This window comes from Eubalaena glacialis, chromosome 5 (genome assembly GCF_028564815.1).
Source record: "Eubalaena glacialis isolate mEubGla1 chromosome 5, mEubGla1.1.hap2.+ XY, whole genome shotgun sequence".
NCBI lineage: Eukaryota > Metazoa > Chordata > Mammalia > Artiodactyla > Balaenidae > Eubalaena > Eubalaena glacialis.
Window position 1 is genome coordinate 140,877,984 of NC_083720.1, and position 23,726 is coordinate 140,901,709.

Genomic DNA, 23,726 nt, shown 5'->3' on the forward strand with positions numbered 1-23,726 from the left:
AACAAAATTTCAGAGTCTCACAATTAATTGGAAGAGAAAACTAACTGGCTCTAACAAAAGGCTCACTGCTTAGGCATACGTATTATAAAGCAGTTTCCACATCATGTAAACTACTTTACAAAAAGAATACTTCACAAAAAAATACTTCCCAAAGAAAATGATTTCTACCTGGAGTTCAGTTCAAAGCAAATATTAGGTGAACAGGTTTAAAATACAAATTTACTTTGAAAAATACCTTCATTAGAGGTTCACTAATGGTCCTCGGCAAAAAAAGCATTACAAAGCAAGTTGTCTGAACAGCTGTTCAAATCTCTGGTTTCTCTTTGGTTTTAGGCTCTAACTGGCATGGCCATGACCATGCCCTGAATTTAGGTCAGCCATGGCTAAAAGCTGTTTTCCACCAAGAATCAGTAGGTATTTAACGATTTTTTTAAGCTTCATGGTTAAAATTTAACAGATCCTTTTATATGCAGGACTTTTCAGAACCTTTAATAAGCTAATATTTGTTGTGACTCTCTTAAGAGGCAGATATCCTCTTTGGCCATACATTCCTTTTGGAAGGAATCATTTTACACATGTTATTAACTAATCGTACAGGACAGAGCTTGGAAAATCTGGTTCAAAGAATCTGCGTCAGTTTTCTGAGTCACTTTTTTACCACTTGTAACAAACACTCTGAAATATTAATGTGCTTTTTTACCTTTGGACGTTTTGAGCACATGACCTTTTCCCAAATCTGCCCCATGCTTACAGCTTGGGGTGATTAAGATCTACCATAGAATAACTGCAAATGCAAAGACCAAGACAGAAGAAATTTTCAACTTCTAACATTCAGAAAATAAGATTTTGCAGTAAAACAAGAGCCTTGTAAATCAAGTTGTTATCTTGACGGAAGATTATCCTTCCTTTGCCATCTTTGCTCAGCTGAACTATAGACTCCTACCTAAGGAAGACCTGAGAGAAAAAGGAAGAATCCTGCCTGTTTTTGACACTGAAAGAATTGTAGGAAAAGAAGGGGAGAGAGGCACTGAGATGAGTAGACATGTCAATTCCTTTTTACTTCTCATGGTCCCACTCTGCTCACAAGCTTCTTTCTCCATAGGACCTGGGTGGAGCCGTATCAAAGTAAACCAGTTTACTGGCAGGCAGGGGATCACTGAGGTTTAGCTTTCCTGAACTGTGCGGGGTAGACCAGATGCAGATGTAGTTATGAATCTGACCAAGAAGCTTCTCAGAGGGAGATCACTGCCATAAATTGAGGTAGCTCTGGAACAAGGTCTGCAGGGTGGACTTCTCAGGACATGACCAAGTAGGTATCACAGCCAGGGTTCCATGGTCCAGCAAAAGTCAAGGAGGAGACTGGAGTCACCCAGTGTGTACCCCCTGAGAGAAATTTTTTTAAATGGACCATGAGTTCATCAGTCACAAGCATGAGCACTGTAGGTCAATGAGGCATTGAGCAACCAGGGAATCAAGAGACGCTGCCCCACAGATAAGGGCAATGGTCAATGGGCGCGAGGCAAGTAACTCTGCCCCACCCACTACCCTCGCCATCTTGGAGAAGTGCTAAGAAGAAGGGTGACATACCTGAGGGATGAGCGATGTTTCCTAGAGAGAAATATTATTACCCAAGGATATTGTTTATATTATAAACTCAAACTACTTTTAATCTAGACTGGCTTTAATGGTTGTTTTGCCTTCTAAGCAACGAGTAAATGAGCCTTATTAGAAAGACCATATCAATTACATATAAAATAAAGTACATATTTCTCTGCATATCTGAGTTATAACGGGTGGATTTTATTCCCCCAGGAAAAATCTTCCTCTAATCCTATCAGAACTTCCACTACAACCCTCAATATGGCATCAGTTCTAGGTCTAAGCTATTGTCTTCTGTATAACACATCTAAGTAAATCCTACCATCCCTCAAAGTTCAGCTCAAATCCCACATTTATCACGAAGTCTTCTACTTTTACGTCACTCATCTCTCTTCTCACTGACCTCCTTGGACAAAGATAATTTTAGGCAAGATGGTTGAACTCCTGAGATGACAATGATCCCTTTAAAAAAACACTGAGGAGTTTCCCCAAGTAGCAGAGTTCACCTAGCTCCTGAGCCTCCCAGGCCTCTCACCAGCCCTGCTGCCAAGGGGAACAGTTCTGTCATAATCATAGGGCAGACCAATGTCGACACAAATGCTTGGGATTCAGCCAGAACCAGTGACCTGGAAAAAGCAGGAAGTCAAACATCCAATAAATGGGATGTCTACAGCACCCGTCTCTCATCACAATTAGAGGAGGCAACCATGATATCTATAACCTAATACAAAACATTTTTTGCCTGCAGGGAAAGTGTTCCTCCCAGCTAAAAACAAACAAAATCACTTTTGAAAGATTAATCAATTTGCCTTGGTGTATATTCAATTCATTTGTAAAATATGAAATGAAATAATAGAATCCTATAACCAAAATAAAGAATTTTTTGGACTTACATAATATAATATAAAGTATCTCACACAGTGAAAAGAAAAAACACATTCTTAAAAACCTGAGTCAGTTGTAATTAACTCTTAATTATCTCAACATATTATTGATCCTTTATTGATTTAATTCCAAGGTTCATTTTATCTATTGCTCTGCAAAATTCAGGAAGAAAAAAAAATGGGGAACGTTTCCAAAGTCTATTTTTGTTTTATTTTTTTCTCTCATATATTTACATGCAAAAACTTCTTAAAATCAAATAGTTAAAATTATCTTTCAGTTGTCCATCATTGAGAAGAACAGATACACAGGCTTAGTTCAAGTCCCAGTATGTATTATTAGCTAAAAGACCTTGGACAAATTACTTAAACTTTCAGTCTCAGGGATTTTCATTATTATTTATAAAATAAGGACAATAATAGCACTACCTAACTCAGGAAGCTATTATAATGGCAAAATGAAATGATACATTCAAACTACATATCTAATGCTAAGTCGTAAGTAATGGAGCCCTCCAGTAGGTGCCGTAGGAAGGCAGAGGAGGGCAGGCTTAATTGAGCAGCAAAGGCTTAACTGAACAGCAAAGCAGGGAGGTGATACTTGATCATCGTAAGATATACGACACTGGATTGGAAGAAGGAAAGGAGGAAAATCATTCCATGAAGAGCTATGATATACAAAGGAATAAGCTGAGACCCAAATACTACAGGCATACACTATGGAGGGCTTTGGAAGGCATATGAAGGCAGACAATTTTCAGTTCCATGGCACCTGGGTGAAATCAGGTTGATCAGCTTACCTACCTTCCTTCCAACCACCATGATCACTCTGTGTTCCAGGTCTGGGTATCTGCTAACTCTCTGCCCTATCCACACTTAAACAAGCTCAAAACCCTCCTTCTCCTGCAAGCCTCCTCTCACTAACCTGCCTACCATCTCTCCTTTTCCTGATCTCCTATAAAACATAGAAACTGCTAAAAAAAAAGAGAGAGAGAGAGAATTGCATTTAGTTATATCCTATTTTAGGCTGCTCTCTAAATATTTCTTTTAGATAAACCTTGTTCAACAATGGTAAGTTCCTGAAGGACAGTGATGATATCCAAAAACTAGAGTAAAAATACCACCAAGTAATTTTTAGATAATTGTATTATAGTTCAGAAAAAAGACATAGCTTCTCTTGATCCTCAGAAAACAAACAACCAACCCAATTGGAAGGCAAATAGTGTCCATGATATGAGAGTTTCCATTTCACAGCTGAGGACACTGAAGTCTAAAGATGGGACAGGACTGGCTTGAGGTCACACGGATAACGAACGGCAAGCTGACGTCACTCCTTCACGGTTGCCCACGTATATTCCAGAAGAGCGTGAGACTCATATTAAAGTACTTAATAGTCCTTGTCTTACTCACTAAAAGGCCATTTGCTGGACAAAAAAAAAATGGTAAAACAACTAAAAGACCTTAAAATAGTTTTGCTTCCCACCACAGGGGAACATCTAAATAATCCTTACCGTTAACTTCTATACTACTCAGGCTATTTCCTAATCCCTGAAACGGCATAAAATAAATCATCTCCTATACACTCTTAAAATAGAAACTCTAAAATAAAATCTCACACCTAGATTCAAAAGCTGGTCCTGTACAAATGATATCTCTGATTAGAAGTGTGTAAACCTTGCAAAGAGATTCCTAACTTAATATAGCCAATGAGGCAGTGAACACAGTCTGGAACTTCTTTCTGTAGACACAGCAATGAAAGAACACCTTTTGCTAAAGAGGGTACGAAGGCAAAGGATGAAGGCAAGAGAAACTGGAGTCATCCTCCAGTTCCACCTAAAAAGAGAACACTTATTCCAATCACAAATACTACACTATTCTGACTGAATTCCACTTCAAAAAAGTGACACCCATTGAATCAAGTGCACTCAAAACAAGAGGAGAAAAAAAATCACAAATTAGAAAAGTCATTGTAAATCGCACAAAAGTGAAATTTTTCTCTTCTTTAAAATTTGGCTTTCATTTCTCCTTTGTCTGAAAGTCTGAAGTATCAATAATTTCCCAATGTCTTCTCTTCCTGGAGATGGAAGGTTGGGTCAGTGTTACTCTCCAACCTAATCACTGTGAATTCTATTCATCACGGCATCACAAAGATATCTTTTCTGCTATCAAGGGAACAGCAGAAAGAACAAGTTCTCATCCTGTACGAATGCGGGGGAAGCTGAACTGAAAAATTACATTCTGGAAGTACAAGTGCTAGCCATTGTTTGTTTTTTGTTTGCTTGCTTGCTTCAAACTGGATTGGAGAGAAAAGCTTTATAGGGGTGGTCTGAGAAACATACACTAACATATGCCTGGGATGCTCAACGGGAAGGTTTAGATGAAAACCACAGTGACCCACTGAAGCCAAATATCTTGCTGAGGATACTTCTTGTCTTCAGTCTTCCTCTCTGGACACTGCTTTCTAGAACAGCAACACAAGTGAAGAGATTCTCAACACTAAGGTTAATTAACGCTTTAAAAATGGAGGGTAGGAGGGGGAGAAGAGAAACCTTCAGTACTTATAATCCTGAGGACTGAGAGGGTAAATCACACTCTGCAGCTCTTGACCTTCCCCGCAGTCAACTCCTTAGATTACCAGCACCCTGATTAAACTCTCCGGTCTGCGGCTCTAACAGGCAGATGTCAACGTGAAGTTATCACTTAGGACTGAGGTAGCTAAACCTGCCAAAGGTCTGTCAGTAAGTGAAAACACATGTGAAGGACGGACAGTGCTGCCTGGCTTCAAGGATACGTGTGTGTGGAAGGATTCATATGATGGGATTTGGGGGGGCGAGGTAATGATGTGGTGGTTTTATGTGGGACTCTCAGCTGATAGTTGGAGACTCGTAACTAAGAATGAGGGATCTTCTAGGACCATGTCAGGTCACTTGTGTCTCTCTCCTTATTCTAAAGCATTCTTTGAGAGCTGTGGGACACACTTCATTGGGAATGGCAACAGTCCCTTCCCATAACTCCCAACAGCCAACACTGAGTCTCGCCATAATTGCTTCTTATTACAGGGATGCTGGGGTTAAGAACCTTGGAATTATAAACTCTCATCAAAGGAAGAGGGAATGGAAGCATACAATATACTTTCGTTAAGAATACTAACTCTGGGGCTTCCCTGGTGGCGCAGTGGTTGAGAATCTGCCTGTCAATGCAGGGGACACGGGTTCGAGCCCTGGTCTGGGAAGATCCCACATGCCGCGGAGCAACTAAGCCCGTGAGCCACAACTGCTGAGCCTGCGCGTCTGGAGCCTGTGCTCCACAACAAGAGAGGCCGCGATGGTGAGAGGCCCGCGCACCGCGATGAAGAGTGGTCCCCACTTGCCACAACTAGAGAAAGCCCTCACACAGAAACGAAGACCCAACACAGTCATGGATGAATAAATAAATAAAAGAACATGAATTTCAAAAAAAAAAAAAAAAATTATTTAAGTCCAACTTACCTTTAAAAAAAAAAAAAAAAAAAAAAAACTAACTCTGGGGACTTCCCTGGTGGCACAGTGGTTAAGAGTCTGCCTGCGAATGCAGGGGACACGAGTTCGAGCCCTGGTCCGGGAAGATCCCACATGCCACGGAGCAACTAAGCCCGTGCGCCACAACTACTGAGCCTGCGCTCTAGAGTCTGCGAGCCACAACTATTGAGCCCACGTGCCACAACTGCTAAGCCCGTGCACCTAGAGCCTGTGTTCGGCAACAAAAGAAGCCACCGCAGTGAGAAGCCCACGCACTGCAATGAAGAACAGCCCCCACTCGCCGCAATTAGAGAAAGCCTGCGTGCAGCAACGAAGACCAAACACAGCCAAAAAATAAATTAAGGAAAAAAAAAAAAGAATACTAACTCTGGCAACAGACTGCCTGGGGTTAACCTTCCCCACTCATTAAATTTGACCCTAGGTAAGTCACAACTCTCAATCTTGGTTTCCTAAACTCTGAAATGAGATTAAAACTAGATGAGATATATAAAAATAATCACAAACGCTGCATGTGATCAATAAACACAATGTCTGGCACATCTTAAACACTAAATAAATACTAGGTATTATGATAAAGAAATAACGCAGTTATATGACTAGAGCTCTTTCCCATCATCAGTATTATAAATTCATCCACTAACATGGCAAACAGTCCTCTAACAGCATAAATACTGTTCTTTGTTTGGTAGCTGCAGTCAATAGACACAATTTGCCAGTCTAACTCTTTAACACATGCGAGTTTTTGCCAAACATACCTAATAATAAGAATCATCTAGGGCTTCCCTGGTGGCGCAGTGGTTGAGAATCTGCCTGCCAATGCAGGGGACACGGGTTCGAGCCCTGGTCTGGGAAGATCCCACATGCCGCGGAGCAACTAGGCCCGTGAGCCACGATTACTGAGCCTGCGCGCCTGGAGCCTGTGCTCCGCAACAAGAGAGGCCGCGACAGTGAGAGGCCCGCGCACCGCGATGAAGAGTGGCCCCCACTTGCCACAGCTAGAGAAAGCCCTCGCACAGAAACGAAGACCCAACGCAGCCATGAATGAATGAATGAATGAATGAATGAATGAATAAATAAATAAATAAATAAATAAATAAATAAAAAGACTTTCTCTCTATAAAAAAAAAAAAATCATCTAGGGCACCTGTGAAAAATACAAACTTGTGGGCCCCATTCCAACCCTATTCAATCAGAATCTCTTCAGAGAGAAGCCAGAAATGTGTTTCAAAACACACCAACACACACACACACACACACACACACACACACACACACACACACACACACACACACACACACCCTCTACCACCCAGGAAAGCCTTGTTATCAAATACTACATGATCCAGCTCAGGACAATATGAATTCACTTCACTATTAATCATCACATCCAAAGTAAGTCACAATTTTGCCTCAATAATCCCCTACACCTTTTGAATTCATATTTAACATTTAGTTGTATCATTTCTTCTGTACAACACATGCAAACACTTCAGCTGACAGGATACTTCAGCAATATATACATATATTTCTGAAAATTTTCCCCTGGCACTTCTAAAACAATTTTTTTTGAAATAGCGAAATAATGCTTCTAACTAAATTGTATTTAATTCTTACACATGTATCTCTTGAAGTCTGAGTACTCCAGAGGCCAAATTATTATACACTTCCATGTTACACTCAGTATTTAAATAAAAAACTAAACCTTATTAAACCTGACCACAATTACAGATTAAAGATAAATGAGAAATCAGCAAAAATTACTTTGGAGATTATTTCATTTTTGTTGCCTTCTTATAGCACACGCAACAATTTCAAAAAGCATTGGAAAATAATTATTAGAACTAGGTAATCAATAGAAACGTGAAGAAACCCAATAAAGACAAAGGGGAAGGGGCTTCCCTAGTGGGGCAGTGGTTAAGAATCCTCCTGCCAATGCAGGGTTCGTGCCCTGGTTTGGGAAGATCCCACATGCCACGGAGCAACTAAGTCCGTGTGCCACAACTACTGAGCCTGCGCTCTAGAGCCCGCGAGCCACAACTACTGAAGCCCGCGTGTCTAGAGCCCGTGCTCCGCAACAAGAGAAGCCACCGCAATGAGAAGCCCGTGCACCGCGACGAAGAGTAGCCCCCCTCACCGCAACTAGAGAAAGCCCGCGTGCAGCAACGAAGACCCAACACAGCCAAAAATAAAATAAATAAAATAAATAAATTTATTTTTAAAAAAGACATATGGGCAACATAAGAATTGAAAGCAGAGAAAAAATCTTCTGGTAAGATTTCTGTTACCTTAAAGTCTATCTTTAATGAGATAAAAGAGAAATCAAGAGATGTGTTTAAATAACATCCCTTATTTTCACTTATTCAGTCCTGATCCTTACTCAACCTAAAACTTCAAAAATATTTTTAAAAACCTCTTCTCAAAGTTTCAATTACTTCCTATTTGCATATAATCTGAGAAAGGCTCAGAATATGGTTTTATTCAATATATATTGATACTGTTTATCCAGGCTACTCAGAAACACAGACATCTGTTTATGCCACAGACATCTGTCACAAGTCTGCAATTTTACCAAACACGACTCAATAGAATAGAGTCAAACCTACTGTTACAACACGACTTCACCTAACTACTACGAACAACATGGCATGTCTGCAGAACAGGAGAGCATTAAAAGCTCATGTAAAATTGGCCTGACAATTTATTGGCCATCTCCAACTACGCAAAGTAGCATCATCAGTTTTACAAATGTAATATGAATCTACCAAACAGAAAACCCAAAAAGCAAAATCTGAGGCTAAATATTTTATAGTTCTGCTTGTTGCCATCTAACTCCGCAACTGTTTTAGTGTACATAGATGTGGTACAATTTTTTACTTTCTTTTAACTGTTAAACCAGACCCAAATTATTTTTTTAATGTTTCAATAAGAGGTTTTCGATATATCCTTTCATAGGAAATCAGTTACACCATATTTTCCCCTTTTTTGTGACTATTTGAATGCCATTGCTTTGAGACAGTAACTTTCTAAAAGGTAAAAGCAGAACCCATTTAAGTTGATTTGGGTATTTTTCAGTGAAGTTTTGTGTATATATGGTTGTTTAGTGAACACTATTTTAAAAAGACAGTTTTATTTTCTTGGATATGCTTCCATAATCAATTCTGCTTCACAATTTATATGTAACTATCTAAAAGTTATATTTCTACAATAGCATCTCAATTAACCTAAAGTCATGTTTAATAAGAAAATTCAACTCTCTGGCTTAGCCAAGACTGAAAAGCAAATTAAACAAGGCCACTGACCAGTTAACAGAAATGCCAGATATTTTACTAATAGTAGAACCTCTTGGCTTAGATATTTTACTAATAATGTGACTTATTTTACTAATAGTAGAACCTCTTGGCTTCAGACTAAAGCCCTTGTTTTGTTGTATATGGGACCTAATTCTCATTTTTCAAGTAACCAAAGCAATACAAACAGCAAAAGGAGTGTGTGTGCGTGTGTGTTATGTATGTTGTGTTATGGAAAAAGAGGGTGATGAGAAGGGAAAGGAAGGAGCGAGGGGGTACTGGCATGGGCCCACTAGGGGCAAAAACACTGCAGCAAATAAATGACAAAAATCAGAGGCCAAAAGAAACAGAAGAATTCAGTCCGAGAACACTGAGAGTAAGGACAAAGAGCCTATTTATATCATCAGTATTTATGAAAGCAGAGTTTTTAACAGGATGTCTATAATAATAATTGACTATCAAAAGAGATTATGTTCAATATAACCTATTTTATGAGGCAAGAAAGCATATATTTTTAAAGCTGCCTATCAATGATAATTAAATATTTTAATGATCAAAGATGTAAAACTTAATTATGTGAAAATTTCTCTTAATTTGAATAATCCATTATTTAAATATGCCAGATACATAAAGAATTGCTCAATTTAGTAATTTTAAACATTTATACCTCTTTTCAAAACATACTATAAATCAAACAGTGCCAAGTAATGAAAAACTTAGGCCACTGATCAAAGGAAAAAAGAATAGTTTTAAAACAACCAGTAAAGATGCGATTAGGAAATAAAGAACTATTCATTTCAGAAAATAGCCTGGGGTTGGGGAAGCCGCTTCTGGCTGGTTTTGGTTAGCTTTTCTGAAAGCATTTACATACTTTCGGATAAACTGCATTTAGGATATAAAACTGGTGGCCAATAGGAAAAGAAGATGTAGAACTAAGTTCATTCTCTTTCCATTTATTTGACTGTATATCATGTCATATTTTAAGTCAAGTAAATAAAAAAAAATTTAGAAAACTTAAGTACTTTTGCAACTGATTAGAAGACTCAATTTCATGAAATTATTTTAAAATTTAACAAGCACATAATTGAGGCAAAACTATTCCTTAAGCATTTAACTACTTTATAAATATTTTTCAGCTCTTTCCAAAAAATTAAAACACTAGTGAAAGAACATGAAGCAGTGACCATTCCTAAACTTCTTGCAGATAAAAATCTTAACTCTACCCTAAATAAAATCACCATAGGAATACTGAATAATAAAACGATATACTTGGAAAAGTAGATAACTTCACAATAAAACTATCAAAATGTTATTAAAGGCAATGAAAGAATGTAAGTCAAGGAAGATTACATAGAATTTCTACAGATGCCACAACCTACCAAGGAGCCATTCATCGGGATGAAGCATGAAGGTACTTAAGATAACAAAACGTAAAAAACTAAAAGGTATCCTTTTCTTATTGTTCAAAAATTACCTTGATTAAACCTAAAACTGCTCTAAAAAAACAGAGTCTATTATTTTAAGTTAAGATAAAGGAGAAATTTCTTCTACCTCAACAAAGTGTAGGAAGATACAGTGAGAATTTTTTCAGTGTGGACAGTGGGAAAGCATAGGATGAAACCTAGAGTGCCAGGCTCCTTCTTGATGGACAGCGCCACAGAAAGTTAGATCCAGGCCAGGGCTGAGAGCACACAGGAAGAGGCATACGGTAGTGAGACTGAGACCTCAGCATATGGAAGTCTTAACCTCTTAGCTGGTCTTCCTGCCTCCCAAAATCCCGATACCCCACCCGGCAACCTATCCCAGACAAAGTTATCTTTCTAAAACCAATATCTGATGTTAGTCCACTATGTTCTTTTTTTTTTTTTAATATTTATTTATTTATTTATGGCTGTGTTGGGTCTTCGTTTCTGTGCGAGGGCTTTCTCTAGTTGCGGCGAGCGGGGGCCACTCTTCATCGCGGTGCGCAGGCCTCTCACTATCGTGACCTCTCTTGTTGCGGAGCACGGGCTCCAGACGCGCAGGCTCAGTAGTTGTGGCTCACGGGCCCAGTTGCTCTGCGGCATGTGGGATCTTCCCAGACCAGGGCTCGAACCCGTGTCCCCTGCATTGGCAGGCAGACTCTCAACCACTGCGCCACCAGGGAAGCCCCAGTCCACTATGTTCTAACAGGAACAACTCACATTGGTTCTCCTTAGCATCTATCAATTATTTTCTGTTATATACATGATCTACTGCACTAAGATATTTATATACATAAAATAGAAATGTATAAAGGATGACACTAAAAATAGGTATTAATATAAGTTTTAGTATGTTCTTCCTACACTCCCATGAACAAGCACACCATTTTGCAGATCACTAGTAAACTTTAGGATAGAGTTTAAACTGTTAAGATCAGGCCTTTATCTGCCACTCAAATCTCATCTTTTCCAATTATCCTATGATCTCAACTTACCAAAATATTTCAGTTCTTCACAGGCTACCTTTTCCTATCTTAACAATACCACAGAGGCTGCTGTCCTTATCGGGATCCACAAGTATTTCTCCTTCTGCCTCCGGTTACCTGTTAGATTTATATTCATCATTTACAACACAGAAAGGCTGATAGGATCACTGCATCTTAGAAGGATCTGTTGAAGGCAAGAAAGATGAGCAATTGACTCCTTCCCATCTCCCATCTCTTATTTGACAAAGTTTGCCCCCCAGGGTGTTGCCTCCTTTACACTTCAGACTGTGCTTCCTAGCCCTTCTGGGCAGCTTCCTAGAAAGTCACAGCCTCTCCATTCAGGTGGTACCCGAGCACTGGAGCTCCTGACACTTATATCCCAGTGTGAGTGATGGAGGTAGGCAGAAGCCAGGTCCTCGTCTCCTCAGAGGAATGCAGTGATAAAGACGAAGTGATGATGGCAGAGGCAGAGCACCACAGTTGAGACCGGAGAGACCCTGGGGCTGCTCTGAAGCAGCAGAGCAAGCTGGTGAGACACGGGCAGTGGGACCCAGAAGACCTGAAAGGCACATAAACTGGCCGGAGGGCAACCCTCCCCTTGTGCCACCTGGGTGACTTGCACGCGCTCAAGGTACGCAGACCTCATACGAGAAAAAGGCTGCCCGTACATCTTCCCTAAGAGAGGAAGTACAAGTGCAGTTCTCCACAGCAGTAACTCCCAAGTACCAAAAAGAGGGTTAGTAAACCAAGCTACAGTTTGTGCCATTTGCAGCTGGTTCTGTAAATGCACATTTATCATCTCCTCTTCCACCTCCCATCTTAGATTCCCTTCACCCTTGACCTCTGGGCAATCTGGGTTTTTGCCTTACGAGGTGACTCAGACATTTATTCTCAAGTGGCTTGGGCCTATAACTGTCTTGACTCTGTCAGGTTATACTTGTTAAATTGCCCAACTACAGTTACCACAAGGCAGGGAAACACCAGAAGACGGCCCAGCGAATCCCTTAAGCCAGAGATGATGCTCCTTGTACCCACCGTGTAGTAGTAACCTTAACTTCTCCTGGTGTTCAAGGCTGACTCGTCTAGCTGATATTCCTTTTATGCCCACTGGTGCACCGTCCTAAGCCCAAAGTCAACAGGTGGTATCATAGCTCCTAGTCAATGAAATTCTTACTGTGTCCTCTGGCTAAAGTGTTCTTCCTCCTGCCCTCCAGGACCTCTAAACCAGCAAACGCTGAAACTGCAGGGACAGAAAGCAGTCTGCAAGTGGGTCATCATTGAGACTGATGGTAAGAGGCAAGTCCAACTTCCACCCCTATATTTTCAGATTCCTTTAACCTGTAACCAGTTCAGCACTATCTATCAGCTATCGAATCAGCACCCTGTGTAGTGCATCCAACCCCACGGAGTTATCCACAAGCTGCTTCCTTCACTGAACCTTTCCTCCATTCCACAGGCCATTCCACCCTTTTTATCCAGATGCTTCTGGGTGCTGAAGAATACAGTAAGACCCCGAAGGCTGTGATCATGGGCTCAAGTATAAAACAGGCCCCTTCGTCCAAGGAAATCTTATACGGGGTACCATACTGATGTATTAGTCATCCAGTCAATGGACTGAACACTCTGATGGTGATACCCACAGGTTTGTGCAGGAAGGGGAATTTAAAAAACCTCTATATGGTGTACGTATCAATTCTGATAAGGACAATTTTGTACCTCTTCCCAGGTCAAAGGTGTCCAAGATAACCCATCTGCCACCAGAGGACTGGCTAGATGGTGCCATATCAAGGGCTCCGTGTCTATCTCTGCTTATTAGCAGGTTGGACACCCAGCAGAAGGTTGGGCAATGCATTCCTTGTGGCCTTGGTGGAGGGAATGCCCTAAGGAATACAAGAGGTGGGTTCTCAAGTCTTATAAAGCAAATCCTTTCTAACATGCCTGCCCACTAAGACTTTTTGACTCCTTTCTCAACAACATACCAGGGAAATTCCACCATTTCCACGTGTCCTAGACGGATCATTTACTCCCAAGTCCCAGTTAAGTACCCACATGATAATTAGTTTTCACCCGATACTACCTTATATTCCATGTCCCACCATCTTTTAACATCCTCAAGATCTCCTCCCACAAATATTCACACAATGCCTGAAGGTACATACTATGTTGCAATTATGTGGACATACGGTCCATTTCTTCTTGGAATAGGGACCATAGTCCCCTACTCAGCCTGTACCGAGACCCTACTCAGCCTGTACCGAGACCCTACTCAGCCTGTACCGAGACCCTACTCAGGCTACTCAACCTGGAGGTAATGAAGGGTAACGCGGACAGTGCTTGCAAAGCACTACCTTCGGGTAAGGTCACTGCATAGACTTCAGAGGAAGGGAGGGCTGTTGTCCCCTAACCAAGAAACAGAGGGCAATTTGAGGGTTTAATCCAGTCAAGCACATCCACCTCAAGGTCTCCACTCCTAGTCTCAGAGTCCTACGGTCTCTACCAAAGTCCTGAATTTGACAGACATGACCTGTCAAAACTGTACATTTAGTCTATGCTGCAGCCCTGCCACCCTTATAATCATAGCCTGGGCCTGCTTTTCAGCACAGTATTTGCTGTGGATGCAGAAATGATTCTCTCTTAAAGCAATTACAGAGGTCCTCTGGCTTTCACACTGTGCCTGAAGTTGACTTTCAGCTGCCCCAGGCTGAGCTCTTTTCTTTTTCAAAGGCTCTGATGATGCCAAAACATTAAAATCGTTATACTTATCCTCATCCCTGTATCAGTCAAGCTCAGAAGCCACACATTTTGCCTCTCACACACACCTCACACCAAATAAACAGAGCTGAAAGCTGTATCACTGTGACACCACTGCATACTGGGGGTCATTATCAGCTCCCTTACAACCAGCAGTCCTTACGGCTTTCAAAGAGGTAAGCAATCCAACTGTAAAACCCCATCCAAGATTTAGAAGCAAATAACTGCTTCTATTTCTGTTCCCTAGAAATCAGAGTTTGAGACAAAGCTTCCATGCCAGTGGTTTTCCGGTGAGTACAGTAAAGACTGAGAGTAAAGGGGAAATGAGGCAAGACAGGAGGGAAAACAAAAATATAAGGTGCTACATGAACAAAATGACAAAAGCTTTCTAAGAAATCACAGCTGGCTGAAAGTCTATTAGAGGCCAAATGGAAGCCTATCTTCTTCCTATCTCCCATCACTCATTGGTCACTGTTTGTTACACAGCATGGTGAGTCCCCTGCATGTCCAGGCTCTGCTATCCAGCCCCTCTAGGTAGCTGCTGGGGATGGCTGAGGCTCTGTATATCTAGATGGTTAGACCTTGCTTCGGATTTGCTGTAGCTCCCAACCCAAAGATCGTATGAAGTCTGCACTGAAGCATGGACGAGGTGGCTAAGATAACCTATAGTGTCAAAGATGAGGTTATGATGAAAATGGCCAGGGATTACGACCATTACAACGGCATGACCTGCTACTGTGAGTAGTCTGACAAGAAAGTGGGGCAAGCAGCTGAGTTCTGAGGGGTTGGTGGAGCCAAATGAATCTGAGGAGAGAAAAAAATGGAGCCCATACAAACTTTATGCCCATATACTAAAATTAAGACAAAAGAGAAAATTCCAAAAAAATATATATCTATAACTTTGGGAAAACTGACTCAAGGAGTTAGAGAAGGCCTGAAAACTCCTCCAACAAATAAACCTAATCAGCAGTTTAAAACTAGTCCCACAGGTTCAGATGATTTTATAAAGTTCTATAAACGTTTCAAGGAACATAAGATTCTAACCTTATACAAGTATCTTAGTTCAGACTAGTATAACAAAGTACCATAGACTGGGTAGCTGAAAAACAAGAGGAATTTATTTCTCACAGTTCTGGAGGCTAGAAGTCCAACATCAAGGTGCCAGTGTGGTCGAGTTCTGGTAAGAGCCCTGTTTCAGGTTGTAGGCTGTTAACCTCATTATATTCTCACATGGCAAAGAGCAGAGACAGCGGAAGCAAGCTCTTCTTTGACTCTTATAAGGGCACTAATCCCATTCACGAGGGCTTCACCCTCATGACCCCATCTAATCCTATTTACCTCCCAAAAGCCCCACCTCCTAATACCATCACATCAGGGGTGTAGGGTTTAAACTTATGAATTTGGGGGGGGGAACACACTCAGTTCATAACAAGTTCCTCCAAAGAACAGAAAAATAAATTACACTACCAACCTCATCCCATTGGGCTAGTATAACTTTGATACCTAAATCTCTTGTGGAAATAAAAAAAAAAATTAAAAGCTAATCTCACAGTAATCTACTTCCAGAAAAGCAGCAGGAGGAGCTCCACAGACCTACTTCCCTGCCTAAAAAACATAACTGTTGAAAATTATTTAAAAACTTACAAAATTTTTAAACCATTTAAAGTCTCTGGAAACTGTCATAAGGGCATAATGCAAACCAGGAAACATTTATTCAAGAAAATATATTAAATCTTGGTAAGGACAGAGTTTGCAGCACCTGAGCCACAATCTGCTCCCTTTCCCCACCCCCAGCTCAATTTGAGGAACGTTCCACTCCCTGTGGATGTGGCCAAGCAAATAGTGATTCCTTTCCCCTCAGCTTTCAGCACGATCTCACCGTGAGGGAGAAACCACCAACATTTATCATCCCGCCCAGCTCCAAGTTGCATGGCTAAATTCCTGGTGCGAATAGCCAAGAGGTTGATGCTTCTTTCCTCCACCAGCCCCCACTCATAGGGTTAAGGCTCTACACCAAGCACTGCAGGCAGAGAATACTAGGGCCCTCACCCCAGCTCACTCATAGTGCAAAGGTTCCACATCAGGAAAGGCAAGATGAGCAGACCAGAGGCTACCACCTCAGTCCAGCACCATGCTTGCAAACAGTGGGGTCACTCCAGGAGAAGAAGGCCATTGTCCCCTCCCACACTCCAGGTCAGTGGCCTAGAGATTTTGCCCAGGGGAGAGGCAATCTGTAAGAACAGAGGGCTTCAAAACTCTTGCCAAAGAGACTAACTTTATTTCCCCACCCAGGGATTTTTTAATTTAAAACAATAGAGATGGGTGAGGGCTTCTTTCTACTCTACATAGCAGGCATTCTTCTATGCAGTGATAACAATATATCACCAAAAGTCTGCATAGAAATCTATTGACAAAGTCTGGGAAAGCTTGGTAAATGAATAAAAATGTAAGCCAAGTAGGAATAACTTCTTATTTTTTGTAAAGCATTTAGCCCAGTGTTAATACTTCATGTTGTCAAATTTAACCAACATAACAGTTGGGCCATCTACTGTGGCCAAAAAATTAAAATGTCAAATAAGTATGAAATGGATATTCTCAACTGAATGCATTATTCTGCAGAGAGGCTAACTTTAGCTGGAACAGTAGAGTGTAGCAAAGTTTAAGGTTAAGGACACTCTAGAAAAAAATAAAGATTTTGGTGGTAAGCCATTCTAAGAGGAGGGTGGTAGGTCTATGAGAGATATAAGCCAAACCATAGGCCTCCTAGTTTACCAGAGAGAACTAGGGAAAGAGCTAAGAAGAGCCTTCCTAAGGTCACCACAAACCTCAAATACTAGCCTTAAAGACTACACCTGCAGGGGACTTCCCTGGCAGTCCAGTGGTTAAGACTCCGCGCTTCCACTGCACGCGGCGTGGGTTCAATCCCTGGTGGGAAACTAAGATTCTGCATGCCACACAGTGCAACCAAAAATACAAAAATTTTTTGGAAATTTAAAAAACTACCCCTGCAAAGTAGCCAAAAGTGTATTAGACCAGACTGAAGAAATTTATACCTCAGAGCATATCCCAAACAATGGAGCTATCAGTCAGCTACTGGAGCCTAACAGCTAGATGCAGACAGCTTAATCAGGAAAAGAGATAATCAAAGAGAGCCCTGCTAAAAACACTGTCATCCCAGAGTGACTATGCACATGCTCAAGGCTGCATCTTCTGAGGCGTGGTATCAGAGGCTTCACATTGCAAGGGGAAAACAGTTTAAAAAGTCTAGCCAAGTCACTAAAGAAATAAGCAGATAACAACAAAAACAAGTGCCAGAGGAAGGTAAGAATCAGATTTGAAAGTTGCTGTATTACCTAAAATATGTGCTTATTAACAAAAATTATAAGACATACCAATGAACAGGAAAGTGACCCATACACAGGAAAGTGAACCATACACAGGAAAAAAAGCAGGCACCAAACACTACTGGCAAGAGGATCGAGATGTCAGATTTAACAAAGAAAGCTTTCAAAATAACCATTATAAATATACTCAAAGAACTAAAGAAGACCATGCTTTAAAAAGTAAAAGATATCATGATGACAGTGTCTTATCAAACAGGGATGAAAAATTTTATTGATAAAGAGATAGAAATTACTTTTTAATGTAAATTCTGGAGATGCAGTAACTGTTATAAAAAAAAAAGAGCAGGGGCTTCCCTGGTGGCGCAGTGGTTGGGAGTCTGCCTGCCAATGTGGGGGACACGGGTTCGGGCCCTGGTCTGGGAGGATCCCACGTGCCGCGGAGCAACTAGGCCCGTGAGCCACAACTGCTGAGCCTGCGCGTCTGGAGCCTGTGCTCCACAACAGGAGAGGCCGTGATGGTGAGAGGCCCGCGCACCGCGATGAAGAGTGGCCCCCGCTTGCCGCAACTGGAGAGAGCCCTCGCACAGAAACGAAGCCCCAACACAGCTAGAAATAAGTAAATAAATAAATAAATTTATAAAAAAAAAAAACGAGCAGATTTCAACTGGCAGAAGAAAGGGTAAGCAAACCAGGGACAAATCCACAGAGATTATACAAAATAAGCAGAGCCTCAGAGAAACGTGGAACACTATTAAGCACATATATGTGTAATGCGATGATCAAAAGGAGATGCGAGAGAAAGGAGAAAAAAATTTTGAAAAAATAATGACTGGGGGCTTCCCTGGTGGCGCAGTGGTTGAGAATCTGCCTGCCAATGCAGGGGACACGGGTTCGAGCCCTGGTCTGGGAAGATCCCACATGCTGCGGAGCAACTAGGCCCGTGAGCCACAACTACTGAGCCTGCGCGTCTGGAGCCTGTGCTCCCGCAACAAGAGAGGCCGCGATAGTGAGAGGCCCGCGCACCGCGATGAAGAGTGGCCCCCGCTTGCCGCAACTAGAGAAAGCCCTAGCACAGAAACGAAGACCCAACATAGCAATCAATCAATCAATCAATCTTTAAAAAAAAAATGACTGAAAATTTTCCAAATTTGATGAAAAACAATCTAATTAAAAGCAATAATCCAAAAAGTTCAGCAATGAAAGAGAAAGACAATGGGACTATTTTAATAGCAGATAAACCAGAATGACTTTGCATGTGCAAGGAAACTGCAATGAGATTAATGGTAACTTCTCATAAAAAAACAGTGGAAACCAAAAGCACTGGGATGATAATATCCATGTGTTAAAAGAAAAAAACTGTCAACCATGAATCTTGTATCCATCAAAACTATCTTTCAAGTATGAGGGTGAAAACTCTTACAAGAAAACACAGGTGCAAATATATATGACCTGGGATTAGGCAATGGTCTCTAAATATGACACCAAAAGTACTAACGAAAAATAGATAAATTGGACATCAGCAAAATTACAAACACTTTTGCTTCCAAAGACACCATGAAAAAAGTGAAAAAGACAACTCAGGAATTAAGAAAAAAGATCTGCAAATCATATAACTGATAAGAGACATATTTAGAATATGTAAAGAACACATACTTCCTTAATAAAAAGATAAATAACCCAATTTTAAAATGGGCAAAGGATATGAATAGACATTTCTCCAAATATGATACACAAATGGCCAATAAGCACATGAAAAGATGACTACATCACTAGCTATCAGGAAGCTACAAATCAAAACCGTAATGAGATACCACTTCACACCCACTAAGATGGCTATAACCAAAAAAACAGATAATAATAAATACTGATGAGGATATAAGGAAATTCGAACACTCATATACTGGTGGTGGGAATGTAAAATGCTGAGACCACTTTGAAAAACAATCTGGAAATTCCTCATAATGTTAGATAAAGAGTTTACCATATGACCTGGTAACTCTGCCCCTATGTATACACCCAAGAGAATGAAAACATATGCCCACACAAGACCTTAGACATGCATGTTAGTAGCAGTGTTATTAATATAAGCCTAAAAGTGTAAACAACCCCAACTTCTATCAACTACTAAATGGATAAATATATGTGGTATGTCCATACAGTGGAATGCAATCTGGCGATGAAAAGGAACTAAGTACTAATACATGCTAAAATATGGATGAACCTTGAAAATACCATGCTAAGTGAAACAAGGCGGTCACAAAAGATCACATATTGAATAACTGCAGTTATACTGACCATCTATAAAGGAAAATGTATAGAAACAGAAATTAGATTAAGGGCTGCCTAGGGCTGAGAGTGTTACAGGGAACAATAAAACTGATGACGAGAAAAAAGCTAATGTCATTAATGAACACATATGCAAAAATCCTAAATGGGACATTAGCCAACGAAACAGCAGTCTCTTAGGAAGGTAATTAAGGAAGTGGCCAAGATGGCGGAGGAGGAAGATTCTGAACTCATCTCCTCCCAAAGACACACCAAAATGATGACTATTTACAAAGCAACTATCTATGAGAGCACCCTAAAGTCTAGCAGAAAAGCTTTTCCACAACGAAAGGCATAAAGAAGGAACCACAATGAGACAGGTAGGAGAGGCAGAGATGTGGTGAAGTCAGGACCCACACCCCTGGGTCAGTGACCCACAAACAGAAGAAATATCACAATTATAGAGGTCCTCCCCAAGAAGTGAGGGGTCCAAGACCCACACTGGGCACCCCAGCCCAGGAGTCCTGCACCCAGAATATCGGGCTTTGGAAACTAGCAAGGCTTATGTTCAGGAGAGCCAGAGGGCTAGAAGAAACAGACACTCCACTCTTAAAGGGCATGCACAAAACCTCACATGTTCCAAGTGCAGAAAGGAACCTGGGTCAGATCTACCTGCTGATCTTGGAGAGCCACCCAGAAAGGCAGGCGGCAACTGGGACTCACCCTGGGGACGGAGATGCTGTGGCAGACATTTTTTTTTTTTTTTTTTTTTTTTTATTTTTGGCTGTGTTGGGTCTTCGTTTCTGTGCGAGGGCTTTCTCTAGTTGTGGCAAGCGGGGGCCACTCTTCATCGCGGTGCGCGGGCCTCTCACTGTCGCAGCCTCTCTTGTTGCGGAGCACAGGCTCCAGTCACGCAGGCTCAGTAGTTGTGGCTCACGGACCTAGTTGCTCCGCGGCATGTGGGATCTTCCCAGACCAGGGCTCGAACCCGTGTCCCCTGCATTGGCAGGCGGATTCTCAACCACTGCGCCACCAGGGAAGCCCTAGCAGACATTTTTGAGAGTTCATCCTCCAGCACTGGTAAGCAGCATTTTGAAATCATTCCTCTAGCCTATTAGTGCTGAGGACCCAGCCCCACCCGCCGGCAGGCCAGCACCAGCCCCAAGCTCTACCCCCAGCATGTGTAAACAGCTACATGGGAAGCCTACCTCATCCTCCAGCAGGCCCACAACCACTGCACAAGGCATGACCTCACAGCCAACCAGGCCAGGAACCAGCCCTGCCTATCAACAAACCCACAGTAGTCATCCCGCCACAAAAGAAAGGCACACACAGCCCACATGAGGGCACCCCTAGAGCATACAGCTCTACTGACCACAGGGGAGCATGCTTCTGGGTCCTACAGGGTATCTCCTACATAAGGGCACTTCTCCAAATCAGGAAATGTAACCAACCTACCTAACACATAGAAATATATACAAAAAATTGGGGAAAATGAAAAGACAGGAATATGTTCCAAATGAAAGAACAAGACATAACCTCAAAGAAAAAAATGAAGTGAAGATAAGCAATCAATCCATTAAAGAGTTCAAGGTAATGATCATAAAGATGCTCAATGAACTCAGGAGAAGAACAGATGAACACAGCAAGAATTTCAACAGGGTTAGAAAATATAAGGAAGAACCAAACAGAGCTAAATACAATAACTGAAATAAAAATACACTAGACGGAATTACCAGCACATTAGATCATACAGAGGAATGGATTAGCAATCTGAAAGACAAACTAGTGGAAATCACCCAAGCTGAACAGAAAAAAAAAAGGAATTTTTAAAAAACGAGGATAGTTTAAGAGATCCCTGGGACAACACCAAATGTACTAACATTTATACTATACAAGTCCCAGAAGGAGAAAGAGATGGGCGGGGAGGGGGGAGTGAGCTAAGAATCTATTTGAAGAAGTAACAGCTGAAAAATCCCCTAACCTGGGGAAGAAAACAGACGTTCAGGTCCAGGAAGTACAGACAGTCTCAAAGAAGATGAACCCAAAGAAGAACACACCAAAACATTACAATTAAAGTAGCAAAAATTAAAGATAAAGAGAGGATCTTAGAAGCAGCAAAAGAAAAGCAACTAGTTACATGCAAGGGAATGAACATAAGACTATCAGCTGACTTTTCAGCAGGAACTTTTCAAGTCAGAAGGGAGTGGCACAATATATTCAAAGTTACGAAAGGAAAAAACCTACAACCAAGAATACTCTACCTGGCAAGGTTATCATTCAGATTTGAAGGAGAGATCAAGAGTTCTACAGATAAGAAAGAGCTAAGAGTTCGGCACCACTAAACTGGCTTTATAAGAAATGTTAAAGGGACTCCTCTAGGCAAAAAAGAAAAGGCCACGTAGAAATATGAAAATTATGAAAGGAAAAATCTCACTGGTAAAGGCAAGTATACAGTAAAGGTAGTAGATTAACCAGTTAGAAAGCTAGCAGAAAGATTAAAAGACAAAAGTAGTAAAATCATACTATATCCACAGTAAGTAGTTAAGGGATACATAAAAAGATGTCAAATATGATGTCAAAAATATTCAATGTGAGGGGGGAATAAAGTAGGGTGATTAAAATGTGGTTGAACTTGAGAGATCATCAACTTGAATAATCATTTAGACCTTTTTCCAGAGAAGATGTACAGATGGCCAAAAGGCACATGAAAAGACGCTCAACATCACTATTCATCAGGGAAATGCAAATCAAAATCACAATGAGATACCAGCTCACACCTGTCAGAATGTCTACCATCAAAAAGTCAACAAATTACAAGTGTTGGCAAGGATCTGGAGAAAAGGGAATCCTGGTGCACTGTTGGTGGGAATGTAATCTGGTGTAGCCGCTATGGTAAACAGTATGGAGGGTCCTCAAAAAATTAAAAAATAGAACTGCCATATGACACAGCCATTTCACTTCTGGGTATTTACCCAAAGGAAAAAAAAACCCACTAACTCAAAAAGATATATGGCACACCAGTGTTTACTACAGCATGGATATGGAAGCAATCTAAGCGTCCACCAATACGTGAATGGATAAAGGTGATACACACACATACACACACACAGAGGAATACTACTCAGCTACAAAAAAAGAATGAAATCTTGCCATTTGTGACAACATGGATGGATCTAGAGGGTATTATGCTAAGTGAGAAAAAGACAAATCTCATATGACCTCACTTATATGTGGAATCTAAAAAACAAAAGGAAAACTGACTCATAGATAACAGAGAACAAATGGGTGGTTGCCAAAAGGGAAGGTGTTGGGAGGCAGGCAATTAAGTAAAGGGAATTAAGAGGTACAAACCCTCAGTAATAAAATAAATGAGCCACGGGGATGTAATATAAAGCATAAGGAATATGAGCAATAATATCGTAAAAACTTTGTATGGGGACAGATGGTTACTAGACTTATAAAATGGTAATCATTTCATAATGTATTCAAATATCAATATTCAAATAATGTATTCAAATAAAAACTTTGTATGGGACAGATGGTTACTAGACTTAAAGTGGTATTCATTTCATAATGTATTCAAATATCAAATATACTATGTAGTATACCTGAAACTAATATTGTACGTC